Here is a 15,013-nt window from a genome sequence, read left to right as displayed (position 1 = left end):
AAGAATATTTATTCCAGGACAGCAAAAGATTGCAAACACCGTCCGTGTCATCGTGGGGACTCTGTCTAAATGTATCCTTCTAATGCAGCTGTTACAAAGAACGAAACGGCTCTATCAGTACTGAGAGGCAACTGGCTCCAGAGCATATAGTTAATTGGAAAAAAGCTAGGTTGATAACAGTGTATGTTTGTTATTGTGTAGCCTCTTTGGCAACAATACTTGCTTCCGGGGTGGCGAGGAGAGCTGTGGGTGAGATCCTGTAGGAGGGGGCCTCTTCTCGCTACAGTGTCTTTTTGTTACTTTGAGTTTTGTACCATGTTTAGGTACCCTCATATGAAAAAATTAATAAAATAAGATAAATAAATATTTAGTGAGGCACAATTAATACCAGGCTATAGCAAATACATATTTTATTTTATCTATTTATTTTCTTGGCTGTGCCATGCAGCCTGTGGGGATCTTAGTTCCCCGACCAGGGATCGAACCCCAGCCCACCGCAGTGAAAGCATGGAGTCCTAATCACTGGACCGCCAGGGAATTCCCAGCAAATACATTTTTTTTTTTTTTGCGGTATGCAGGCCTCTCACTGTTGTGGCCTCTCCCGCTGCAGAGTACAGGCTCCAGATGTTCAGGCTCAGTGGCCATGGCTCACAGGCCCAGCCACTCCGCGGCATGTGGGATCTTCCTGGACAGGGGCACGAACCCGTGTCCCCTGCATAGGCAGGCGGACTCTCAACCCCTGTGCCACCAGGGAAGCCCGCAAATACATATTTTAAACCACAGCGTGTTGTATTTTGTTTTCCCCTTTTCAGACAAAGTTCTGCTCAGAAACACTAACCTCTCTCGTTTTCAGGCAGTGCAACTCTCCTATGTATCTTAACAGATTCTCTTGAAAAAAGCTTAGATGAAGGACCAGTTTGGTTGTTTCTTTAGAAAATGAGATTGAGGGGCTTCCCTGGTGGCCCAGTGATTAAGAATCTGCCTGCCAATGCAGGGGACACGGGTTTGAGCCCTGGTCTGGGAAGATCCCACATGCCACGGAGCAACTAAGCCCATGCGTCACAACTACTGATCCTGCACTCTAGACCTCGCGAGCCACAACTACTGAGTCCATGAGCCACAGCTACTGAAGCCCGCGTACCTAGAGCCCATGCTCCACAATAAGAGAAGCCACCGCAATGAGAATCCCACACACCACAACAGAGAGTAGCCCCCTCTCACCACAACTAGAGAAAGCCCACGTGCAGCAGCAACAAAGACCTGACCCAGCCAAAAATAAATAAATAAATAATTAAAAAATGAGATTGAAAGTGCCATATCTGACTTTTCTGCCCTTTTCTTGCTGCCAGTACCATGAAAGGGTCATTCAAGAAGCTACCAGCCATTATGTGGAGCAGATTAGGTTGCAGGTGGCCTGTGAGGGTGGTGGTGGGCTACTGGGAAGGTGTGGGTGGGTTGGAGGAGCCATACGTGGAAAAGCCCCTGACCCTCATCTGCCTGAGGTCGTTGGTCCTCTCATTTGCTAACTGGTGTGAGAAGAACCTTGCAGGGTCCAGAGGTGGGAACTGCTGCTTGGAGCTGTGTGGGCTTGAGCTTCAGTTTCCTTCCCTATGACATAGGCATAACCTCAGGCTCAACGGATCACAAAGGAGGGAAACCCCTGCACCTTCCAAGCAGGATAGAAGCTCTGGATCCTGCCCAAGAGCATCATTCCCTTGGATTTCCTGTGAATGGTCCTCCTTGGAACCCACAACCTGGGCCTTTGGGCTTTATTCCAACTGGAGAACCCCAGGAACCACCCTTGAGGGTCTGCGGTGGACATTGGCCAGATGGTGGCCTGGGGTGTGATCAGAGGGAACGAGTGTGTCCTAGGTCCCCTGGGGAGTGGGAGGTCAGTATCCAGGAAACTGACCAAAGAGTGAGTAGGACTTTAAACAGTGTGGGGTCAAGAAGCAAAGGAGCACAAGATCATGAGAAGAGGGGTCCAGGGCAAGGTGCTGAGGGCCTGGTTTTGCTGGATGCTGGGTGAGGGCTGGACAGGCTGCCCCTTAAAAGTGAAAGGCCAGGCTCACAAGTGGGAATTTTGTTGGACCCCACAAAACAGAAGGAGAAATGGTCCTCAACATTCTTCTCCTAGATGCTGCCTGGAGTCTCCCTCCAGGCTGTCCTCCCACCCTGCTGAGGCCCAGGAGGTCTGGCTCCCCTGGCTGCTGGATGTGGGCACTGTGATTCACACAGGCCATGTGCTGGGAAACACCCAGGATCTTTGAGAAAAGTGTTAGAGATTTGTGATTTGGGGGCCTGTTCAGCCCTGTACTTCTATAGGGCACCAGGGGCTCAGGGCTGGGTCAGATTGGGAAATTAGGAACATTACTAAATGCACCAACATACATGTATGTAGACTACCAGAAGGAGAGGAGAGAGAGAAAGAAGCAGGGGGGAAAAAGTCATTAGAAAATATGTATGAAAGACAGACTTTTAACATGTGATGAAAATCACTAATCTACACATCCAAGAAGCTTGACAGACTCTTAGTATAAACACAAACACTTCATAGAATAAATCCTGTAAATAGATTAATGCTCCAACCAAAAGACATAGACTGGCTGCATGTATACAAAAACAAGACCCATATAAATGCTGTCTACAAAAGACTCACTTCAGACCTGGGGACACATACAGACTGAAAGTGAGGGGATGGAAAAAGATATTCCATGCAAATGGAAATCAGAAGAAAGCTGGAGTAGAAGTTCTCATATCAGAAAAAACAGACTTTAAAATAAAGAGTATTACAAGAGACAAAGAAGGACACTACACAATGATCAAGGGATCAATCCAAGAAGAAGACATAACAATTGTAAATATTTATGCACCCAACATGGGAGCACCTCAATACATAAGGCAAATGCCAACAGCCATAAAACGGGAATCAACAGTAACACAATAATACTAGGGGACTTTTAACACCTCACTTTCACCAATGGACAGATCATCCAAAATGAAAATAAATAAGGAAACACAAGCTTTAAATGATACATTAAACAAGAGGGACTTGACTGATATTTATAGGACATTCCATCCAAAAACAACAGAATACACTTTCTTCTCAAGTGCTCATGGAACATTCTCCAGGATAGATCATATCCTGGGTCACAAATCAAGCCTTGGGAAATTTAAGAAAACTGAAATCATATCAAGTATCTTTTCCAACCACAATGCTATGAGACTAGATATCAATTACAAGAAAAAAAATCTGTAAAAGATACAAACACATGGAAGCTAAATAATACACTACTTAATAACCAAGAGATCACTGAAGAAATCAAAAAATTCCTAGAAACAAATGACAATGAAAACATGACAACCCAAAACCTATGGGATGCAGCAAAAGCAGTTCTAAGAGGGAAGTTTATAGCAATACAATCCTACCTCAAGAAACAAGAAACATCTCAAATAAACAAGCTAACCTTACACCTAAAGCAATTAGAGAAAGAAGAACAAAAAAAAAACCCCCAAAGTTAGCAGAAGGAAAGAAATCATAAAGATCAGATCAGAAATAAATGAAAAAGAAATGAAGGGAACAATAACAAAGATCAATAAAACTAAAAGCTGGTTCTTGGAGAAAATAAACAAAATTGATAAACTATTAGCCAGACTTAACAAGAAAAAAAGGGAGAAGACTCAACTGAATAGAATTAGAAATGAAAAAGGAGAAGTAACAACTGACACTGCAGAAATACAAAGGATCATGGGAGATTACTATAAGAAACTATATGCCAATAAAATGAACAATCTGGAGGAAATGAACAAATTCTTAGAAAAGCACAATCTTCCAAGACTGAACCAGGAAGAAATAGAAAATATAAACAGACCAATCACAAGCACTGAAATTGAAACTGTGATTAAAAGTCTTCCAACAAACAAAAGCCCAGGACAAGATGGCTTCACAAGCAAATTCTACCAAACATTTAGCGAAGAGCTAACATCTGTCCTTCTCAAACTCTTCCAAAATACAGCAGAGGGAGGAACACTTCCAAACTCATTCTACGAGGCCACCATCACCCTGATACCAAAACCAGACAAAGATGTCACCAAGAAAGAAAACTATAGGCCAATATCACTGATGAACATTGTTGCAAAAATCCTCAACAAAATACTAGCAGACAGAATCCAACAGCACATTAAAAGGATCATCCACCATGATCAAGTGGGGTTTATCCCAGGAATGCAAGGATTCTTCAATATATGCAAATCAATCAATGTGATACACACCATATTAACAAATTGAAGGAGAAAAACCATATGATAATCTCAATAGATGCAGAAGAAGCTTTTGACAAAATTCAACACCAATTTATGATAAAAACTCTCCAGAAAATGGGCATAGAGGGAACTTAACCTCAACATAATAAAGCCCATATATGACAAACCCAGAACCAACATCATTCTCAATGGTGAAAAACTGAAAGCATTTCCTCTAAGATCAGGAAAAAGACAAGGATGTCCACTCTCACCACTGTTATTCAACATGGTTTTGGAAGTCCTAGCCATGGCAATTAGAGAAGAAAAAGATATATAAGGAATACACATTGAAAAAGAAGAAGTAAAAGTGTCACTGCTTTACAGTGACATGACACTATACATAGAGAATCCTAAGGATGCTACCAGAAAACTACTAGAGCTAATCAATGAATTTGGTAAAGTAGCAGGATCCAAAATTAATGCACAGAAATATCTTGCATTCTTATACCCTAATGATGAAAAATCTGAAAGAGAAATTAAGGAAACACTCCCATTTATGATTGCAACAGAAAGAATAAAATACCTAGGAATAAACCTACCTAAGGAGACAAAAGACCTGTATGCAGAAAACTATAAGGCACTGATGAAAGAAATTAAAGATGATACCAACAGATGGAGAGATATACCATGTTCTTGGATTGGAAGAATCAACATTGTGAAAATGACTATACTACCCAAAGCAATCTACAGATAGAATGCAATCCCTATCAAACTACCAATGGCATTTTTCACAAAACTAGAACAAAAAATTTCACAATTTGTATGGAAACACAAAAGACCCCTAATAGCCAAAGCAAGCTTGAGAAAGAAAAATGGAGCTGGAGGAATCAGGCTCCCTGATTTCAGACTATACTACAAAGCTACAGTAATCAAGACAGTATGGTACTGGCACAGAAACAGAAATATAGATCAGTGGAACAGGATAGAAAGCCCAGAGATAAAGCCATGTACATATGGTCACCTTATTTTTGATAACGGAGGCAAGAAGATACAATGGAGAAAAGACAGCCTCTTAAATAAGTGGTGCTGGGCAAAATGGACAGCTACACGTAAAAGAATGAAATTAGAACACTCCCTAACACCATACACAAAAATAAACTCAAAATGGATTAGAGACCTAAATGAAAGGCCACACACTATCAAACTCTTAGAGAAAACATAGAGAGAACACTCTATGACATAAATCACAGCAAGATCCTTTTTGACCCACCTCCTAGAGAAATGGAAATAAAAACAAAAATAAACAAATGGGACCTAATGAAACTTAAAAGCTTTTGCACAGCAAAGGAAACCATAAACAAGACGAAAAGACAATCCTCAGAATGGGAGAAAATATTTGCAAAGGAAGCAAAGGACAAAGGATTAATCTCCAAAATTTACAAGCAGCTCATGCAGCTCAACACCAAAAAAATAAACAACCCAGTCCAAAAATGGGCAGAAGACCTAAATAGAGATTTCTCCAAAGAAGACATACAGATTGCCAACAAACACATGAAAGAATGCTCAACATCACTAATCATTAGAGAAATGCAAATCAAAAGTACAGTGAGGTATCACCACACACCAGTCAGAATGGCCATCATCAGAAAATCTACAAGCAACAAATGCTGGAGAGGGTGTGGAGAAAAGGGAACCCTCTTGCACTGTTGGTGGGAATGTAAATTGATATAGCTACTATGGAGAACAATATGGATATTCCTTAAAAAACTAAAAATAGAATTACCATATGACCCAGCAATCCCACTACTGAGCATATACCCAGAGAAAACCATCATTCAAAAAGACACATGCACTCCAATGTTCATTGCAACACTATTTACAATAGCCAGGTCATGGAAGCAAACTAAATGCCCATAGACAGACTAATGGATAAAGAAGTTGTGGTACATATATACAATGGAATATGACTCAGCCATAAAAAGGGACGAAATTGGGTCATTTGTAGAGATGTGGATGGACCTAGAGACTGTCATACAGACTGAAGTAAGTCAGAAAGAGAAAAACAAATATCGTATATTAACGCATATATTTGGAACCTAGAAAAATGGTACTGGTGAACTGGTTTGCAAGGCAGAAATAGAGACACAGATGTAGAGAACAAACGTATGGACACCAAGTGGGGAGGGGTGGTGGTGGTTTGGGCATGAATTGGGAGAATGACATATATACACTAATATGTATAAAATAGATAACTAATAAGAACTTGCTGTATAAATAAATAAATAAATAAATAAATAAATAAATAAATAAATAAAATACGTATATGTAAAAAAAGAAAAAATCTTTCCACAGAGAATAATTCAGGCCATGATGGCTTTGTTAGCAAAATCTACTAATTGTTGAAAGAAACAAAAATACAAATTCTACACTAACTTTTCCAGAATGTAGAAGAAAAGGGAACACTTTCCAACTCATTTTGTGAGGTCAGCACTACCCTATTATCAAAACCAGAAAAACCATTACAAGAAAATGACAGATAAATTACTTTCAGGGCCATAGACACAAATATTTTCAACAAAATGTTAGCAAATCATGTCCAGCAATATGCAAAAAGAATAATACATCATGACCATATGGGGATTATCCTGGGGATGTGAGACTAGCTCGGATTTGAAAGTTAATCAATGCAATTCATCATATCAATAGACTAAATAAGAAAAGATATATGATCATATTAATAGATGCCAAGAAATTATTTAACAAAATTCATCATCCATTCAACATTCAATTCCAGGTAAACAAGAACCAAAAATACTCCTTAACATAATAAGGGCTTCTACAAAAAAAACTGCAACTAACATCATACTTAATGGTGAAAGACTAAGTGTTTTTCTCCTAAGAATGGGAACAAGGCAAAGATATGTTCTCTCACCACTCCTATTCAACATTGTACTGAAGGTCCTATCCACTGAAATAAGGCCAGAAAAAGAAATTTAAAACATGCAGACTGCAAAGAAAACAAATAAAATTTTCTCTATTTGCAGATGACATTTTTGTCTACTCAGAAAATTTGAAAGAACCTTACAAAAAAGCAACTAAAACTAACAGGTGAGTTTAGCAATGTCTCAGGATACAAGGTAAATACACAAAAATCAATTATTTTTTTCCATATACTAGTGATGAACAAACAGATATTGACCTTTTAAGAACAGTACCATTTACCATAAATCATGCCCAAAATGATGAAATACTTAGGTATAAATCTAACAAAATATGTGCAGGATTTATATCTTGAAAACTGTAAAATGCTGATGAAAGAAATCAAAGAAGCACTAAATACATGGATTGATATAACATATTCATGAATGGGAAGACTCAATCTTGTTAAGATGTCAAGTCTCAAAATTCATGTAATCAAAATCCTAGAAGGAGTTTTTTGGGGTAAAAACTGATAAGTTTATCCTAAAATATACATGGTAAGACAAAGTAATTAGAATAGCCAAAATAATTTTGAAAAAGAACAAAGTTGGAGGACTCACACTACCTGATTTCATTACTTACTATAAAGCTAGAGTAATTGAGACAATGGGCACCAATGCAAGAATAGACACATAGGTACATATATGTAGTGGAATACTACTCAGCCATAAAAAAGAATGAAATAATTCAATTTTCAGTAACATGGATGCTACTAGAGATTATCATACTAAGTGAAGTAAGTCAGAAAGAGAAAGACAAATACCATATGATATCACTTATATATGGAATCTAAAATATGACACAAATGAACCTATCTGCGAAACAGAAACAGACTCACAGACAAAGAGAACAGAATTGTGGTTGCTAAGGGGGAGGTGAGGTGGGGGAGGGATAGATTGGGAGTTTGGGATCAGCAGATGCAAACCATTATAGATAGAATGGATAAACAGCAAGGCCCTACTGTATAGCACAGGGAACTATATTCAATATCCTGAGATAAACCATAATGGAAAAGCATTTTGAAAAGAATGTACATATATGTATAACTGAATCACTTTGCTGTACAGCATAAATTAACACATTGTAAATCAACTATACTTCAATTTAAAAAAATAAATTAAAAAGAATAAACACATAAATCAGTGGGACATGAGAGAGAGTTCAGAAAGAGATCTATACACAGATTATTAATTCATTTTCAACAAAAATGCAAAAGTAACTCAATGAAGAAAGGATAGTTCTTTCAACAAATAGTGCTGGAACAATTGGACATCCATACACAAAATAAACAACCTTAACTCAAACTTTGCATCACATGCAAAAGTGAACTCATGTAAACTGAACTCATGTAAACTCATGTAAAACCTAAAACTATAAAACCTCCAGAAGAAAATATGGGATAGCATCTTTGTGATTTGGAGTTAAGTGGAGAAACTTCTGTTCTTTTTTAAAATTTATTTATTTATTTATTTACTTTTGGCTGTGTTGGGTCTTCGTTGCCGTGTGCGGGCTTGGTCTAGTTGCAACGAGCAGGGGCTACTCTTCGTCGCGTTGCATGGGCTTCTCATTGTGGAGCACGGGCTCTAGGCATGCAGGCTTCAGTAGCCGTAGCATGCTGACTCAGTAGTTGTGGTGCACTGGCTTAGCTGCTCTGCGGCATGTAGGATCTTCCCGGACCAGGGCTCAAACCCACGTCCCCTGCATTGGCAGGCGGATTCTAAACCACTGCGCCACCAGGGAAGTCCCTGAAACTTCTGTTCTTTTAACAATATTATTAAGAAAGTGAAAAGACAAGCCACAGGCTGAGAAAAAATATTTGCAAAACACGTATATGACAAAGGATGCAACCATTGTATCCAGAATATATTAAAAAAAAATTTTGTGGTAAAAAACACATAACATGAAATCTACCTTCTTAACAAAATTTTAAATGTATATTATGCTACTGTTAACTCTATGCACATTGTTGTACAATAAAACTCTAGAATTTTTTTCATTTTGCATGACTGAAACTCTGTACTCATTAAATAGCAATTCTCCATTTCCTTCTCCATCCAGCCCCTGACAACCACCATTGTGCTCTCTGCTTCTGTGTTCAACTACTTTAAATACCTTGTGTAAGTGGAATCATACAGCATTTGTCATTCCGTGACTGGCTTATTTTACTTAGCAGAATGTACTCAAGTTTCATCCATGTTATAACACATGACAGGATTTCCTTCTTTTTAAAGCTAAATACTATTCCATTGTATATCTATTCTATGTTTTCTTTGTCCATTCATCCATTGATAGGCATCAGAAACTCATCAATATGTAAACGAATAACCTTCTGCCAAATGGGCAAAACATCTGAACAGACATCTCACCAAATAAGATAGGAAATAAGCACATTAAACGATACTCAACATCATTAGTCATATGGAAAATGCAAATTAAAACCATAATGAACTGCTACTACATACCTATTAGAATGGCTTAAAAAAACAAACTGTGGGGCTTCCCTGGTGGCGCAGTGGTTGGGAATCTGCCTGCCAATGCAGGGGACACGGGTTCGAGCCCTGGTCTGGGAAGATCCCACATGCCGTGGAACAACTAGGCTCATGAGTCACAACTACCGAGCCTGCGCGTCTGGAGCCTGTGCTCCGCAACAAGAGAGGCCGCGATAGTGAGAGACCCGCGCACAGCAATGAAGAGTGGCCCCTGCTCGCCGCAACTGGAGAAAGCCCTCGCACAGAAACGAAGACCCAACACAGCAAAAATAAATAAACAAATTAATAAACTCCTACCCCCAACATCTTCTTTAAAAACAAACAAACTGTGATTGCAAGTGCTGGTGAGGATACAGTGCAAGTGGGACTCTGACTCACAGCTGAAGGGGATACTGAAGGGAATGGTGCAGTCACTTTAGAAAATAGTTTGGCAGCTTCATATAAAATAAACATACGCTTGTCATACAATCCAACAAGCCCACAATCTCTTGTATTTACCCAAATGAAATTAAATTTTATGTTCGCACAAGAACATTCCCAAATGTGTGTAACAGCTTTATTCACGATCATGAAAAACTGAAAACTGCTTATCTCCGTCAACTTGTGAATACATAAAAACTGTGGTTATCCTTACGGTGAAATACTACGCAGCAATGAACAGGAACAAACTATTGGTACAGGCAATGACATGGATGAATCAGAAATGCATTATGCTAAGTGAAGGAAACAATTATTCTAGTTATAATTAAATATGATTCTCATGATATGACATCCTGGAAGTGTAAAAGCTACAGTGACAGAAAACAGCAGTGGTGGCCAAAAGCTGAGGTTCGGGGCAGGGCTTGAACACAGGAAACTCTCTGGTGTGAAGGAACTCTTCTATATCTTCATGGTGGTCATGGTTATACAGCTGTATGTGTTTGACAAATTGTACATAGGACTGTATATAGAACTATTCCCTATAAAGGGTGAATTATGTAAACTATTTCTCAAAAAACCTGACTGAAAAATTAATTGATCTCTGTTATGAATAACAAAGCCTGGAACATAAAGAAAATAAATCACCCAGCATCCCTGTTAGTGTCTTGGACTAATTCCTTCTACATTTCTTTTTTGTGCGCATCACCCTTTACCCTTTGCCTGCTCTATATCAGCTCTGTTCTAGGCATTGTGCACGTGTTCTTTCATTTATCCTTAAACGTGGTTATTATTTACAGAAAACAAGTGTGATGGCCAGTTCTGTGTGTCCACCTCATGTGGCTGTGAAGGTATTTTATAGATGTGTTTAAAGTCCATAATCAGTTGACTTTCAGTAAGGAAGATTATCCTAGATGACCTGGAGGGCTAGATTCTCTCTCTGGGGCACCTTCTTTATTTTAAGCTTCTCCCTTCCTCTCCCCTTCCTCCCTACTCAGTTTCCAGCTTCCCCTGCAGTAGGTTGACAAGAGTCCCTTCCCTGGTGAAAGAGCCGCAAGGCTTTCCTGCACCAGGGCCTTCCAGAGAGGAGCTGGAGCCCTCCCAGCCAGCATCCACTCTCCTCCACCTGCCTCTGGCAGGCAACAGTGCCTATGGAAGAGGCTCCTTCTCTTGGCCCGTTCGTTCGGGAGAGAACAGAGTAGATGCGCCAGCAGTGGCAGGGCTGAAAGTTCTAGCATCTGCAGGGAAGGGTGCGAGTTGGCTCAGGCTCTCTCAGGGCTCGGGGTGTGGGGAGAGTGGGGGGTCTTAAGCCTGGGGTTGCAATCACTCAGGAAGGGAGGCCAAGGTGGGTGCCGAGGACTCATTTATTTCACGGCTGTGTCTAAACCTGTGTTGGGCAGTGAGGTGACCATTGCAAGGACAGAGCTGTGGTGACCCCAGCTCTTTTCTAATCTCAAGGCCGTGGATTGTGGGGTACTGGGACTTGCGATCTAGTTGGTGAGACACCCACTCTCTATACCCACACGCACGTACACTCATCAACAATCAAAACACATGGACTAGGGTTCCTGGTTCAAAACATGGGCATGTCTGGAATCCAGGTCACATGGGTGACGGTTAAAAGGACCAAAGGTATTTATTTACCCTGCAGAAGAGACGGGGAGATGGAGACAAGAGAGACACCTTCAGATAATCGAGGGGCTGGCTGTCTAGCAGAAGAGGGAGAGGACCTCCTGTACTCCCATCTTATCCTCATTCTTTAGCTCTGGAAGGAACCACTGGGACTGATGGGGAGAAGTTACAGGAAAGTAGGTTATGACTCAACCAACGGGCTCTCACAATTCTCTTCACATCCCACAGAGGAATAAGGTAGCGAGTCCCTGGTCATTGGAGGAATTTACACAGAAGCTTCATGACCACGCATCTGGCAGACGGTAGGGGGTATTCACCAAAAAGGTAGGGCATGGGGCACCGTGACCTCCAAGCTCGCTCCCAACTCTAGATTTTATGAAGAGCCAGTTGATGTACAGAAAAGTAATTTTCAACCAACAAATAAGCTTTTATTTTAACTGCCTTTTTATATTTTCCAAAATGTTTTCATGAACATGTATTGCTATGATAGTGAAAAAGATACATTTAAAGGCTCAACTTTTTTGCATCAAATCCTGCAAAACCAGATGGTCTTCCTGTGTCCTGAGGAGGATGTAATAATGACATGACTGACAGGAAATGAATGTGGAAAGCAATCTGGGGAGGTGAGTTTTGAACGGGATGGTCTTGACCTTCACCACTCAAACCACACTACTGTCAGTAGAGAATTCGATCTCTCCAACTAGGCACTCAGGGCAGGCCACCTCCACGGGGATGGCCAGACCAGTTCCCGGGCTGGGACCTAGAGGCCCAGGCAGAAGTCGAGGCCAGTGACCTGCAGTGACGTCTTTCCTTACACCGTGGTCCTTCGCGCACGCGGTGTTCCCCACCTCTGCAAAATGTGGCTCCCTCAGATGTTTCCAGACATGCTCCCAAGTGACCTGGGGCCTCAGGACTCTGGGCTGCCATACGGCCACAGCAAACAGTGCCTCTTGGGTCTCACAGCAAAGAGAGAACAGAGTCTGCAGGATAATGCTTTCGCTGAAATTGAGAGACATTTTGGAAATCCCTGTCAGTCCACCCAAGTGTCACCACCGCTTCGAGAGGCTTGGCTGTTCATCTTCTTCCATATGTTTGTTCTCTTTCTGTCTAGCTTCTTTCTGGTCCAAATGAAATTCTTTGACTTGTGCTTATTTTCATGACTAGTAACCAGCATTTCAGACAGGCAGGAAGCCAACGGACACAAACTTTGCTTCTATCCTAGGTTCCGAGATGGTCCTTTGCACAGAATATTTCCCATTTTAGGTAGAAGGTGGGAGGTTGGAAGAGGGGACCAATATGCAGGTGTGCTTCATGTTAATTAGCAACTTGCTGCTTCTAACTCTTCCTTCCCCGTGCAATGAAATTTCCCTGGGACAGGGCCAGAGGTGGCACGAGGGAAATAAAAATATTATCGGAGCTGGTGCTATTGGGGGGAGAGTTTCATGTCTGAGAAACCAAGTTCCCTCTGTGTAGCGACTTGGGCCACTGGCCTTGCTTTGTGGAGAATTTAGTGGGGCTGGACGGCAGGACACCGGCTGAGGGTCCAGAATCACAGAGAATTCCCAGGGACTTTGGAACACTAACCTCCGGCTGCAGTTCTCACAACGGCTAAAAAGGAGAAACTTAGACCGAAGTCGTGAGCCTTCAGCCTTAGTTTCTTATTCTTTAACTGGCTCCTTATTAACCAGCTAGCAACTCCCAGCATGCTTTTGGTGCCTCGCCACGTGCTCGAAGGCCCTGCACCCACCTGGAGGGTCCATACTTACAATCTTTTATTGGTGGGAAAAGAAAGGGGTTTTGTATGTATGTTAACCTTTTCTGGAACTTCTTATTTATTTATTTATTTATTTATTTATTTTGGCCATGCCGTGAGGCTTGTGGGATCTCAGTTTCCCAATCAGGGATCGATCCCAGGCAGTGAGAGCGCGGAGCCCTAACCACTGGACCACCAGGGAATTCCCAGGAACTTTTTAATATAAAAAAAAGTTTTCATTGAAATCACTGTGCATATATACACCTACATTTTTTCTTCTAAACAGTGTTCTCCACTACTGTCAGGTGACACAGGAGGGGTCAGGTGGAGTGGGAAGCTGGGAGGACGGGGCTGGAAGAGCTGAAAACCTGAAACACGTAGGAGCCAGATCCATCACTTGTCACAGGTGGAAAACAATCACACGTGTCTCCAGGCCTGGCGCATGCACACGTGTGTGTGTGTGTGTGTGTGTGTGTATGTATGTGTACATGCAATGTACGTAAGGATGGAGTCTGTGTCTGACACATTGTAGAAGCTCAGTAGATGGTGGCTATTGTTCATAGGTGGAAGAACAGTGAAGACAGGGTGAGTCAGAGGAGGCTTTGGGAGCAAATATTTACTTAGGATTTCTTCGTGTTAGTGAGAGAATCTCAAGTTGAATGAGTTTATGAAAACGAAGAAAGAAAAAAAGGCAGGGAGGGGGGGAGGGAGAGAGGGGAGAGGAGCACACGGCTCATGCGTTTAAACTGTGTGATGGCCAGGGCTGGTACTGCCTTGGGGGTGACGGGGGACAGCCTCCGTCCCTCTTTCACCTCTACTCTTCCCCGTGTGCTGATGTCTTGCTCCGTCCTCATGTCTCCACGAGTGAGGGGGCCTTGGCCATTGGCAGATTTGGGCTGACAAACCACCGCCTCAGGACCAAGGAGGAAAAATTGCTTTCCCGTACTCCTGTTAGAAAGATCTCAGGAAGGAGCCGGGTCTTTGCAGGTTAGCCCAGCAAAAGGGACATGCTGTGGGCCTGTCTGGGGTGGGGTGCGGTCTGGGAGTGACTCCCTCCCCCAGAATCCCACGCGCTGAGTAGGGGGAGGAACTGGTCCCTGGGAAAGGCAGGTGGAGAGCAGAGCAAAGAAGGTTCCAGTCTCGTCTTGCCCTGGTGGATGCGGTTCCTGATCTGGGCCTGGGAGCCAGCGGGGATCTGAGGAGAGGGGAGGAGGGCTGCCTCCGCTCAGGGAGAGGGAACAGGTGGCAGACGCTCGGGGCACCCCCATGCTGGGGGGACAGGATGCTCAAAGCCACAACTCTGACCGCTCTGTCATAAAAAGCTATACATCACCACCTCAGCTTTTTCAGAAGATTCTGGATGTGTTTCAAGTTTCCCCAGAAACTTTTAAGTAAAAGCAACAGCGGAGGTGAATCCTCTGTCCCCTGACTGCTGGGTTCCCCTCCTGGCCCGGAACCTCAGGAGATGGGGACAGCTTCTAAGGGTTTGGAAAGTGCTGAT

This window comes from Kogia breviceps, chromosome 1 (assembly GCF_026419965.1).
Source record: "Kogia breviceps isolate mKogBre1 chromosome 1, mKogBre1 haplotype 1, whole genome shotgun sequence".
NCBI lineage: Eukaryota > Metazoa > Chordata > Mammalia > Artiodactyla > Physeteridae > Kogia > Kogia breviceps.
This window is presented reverse-complemented; position numbering follows the sequence as displayed.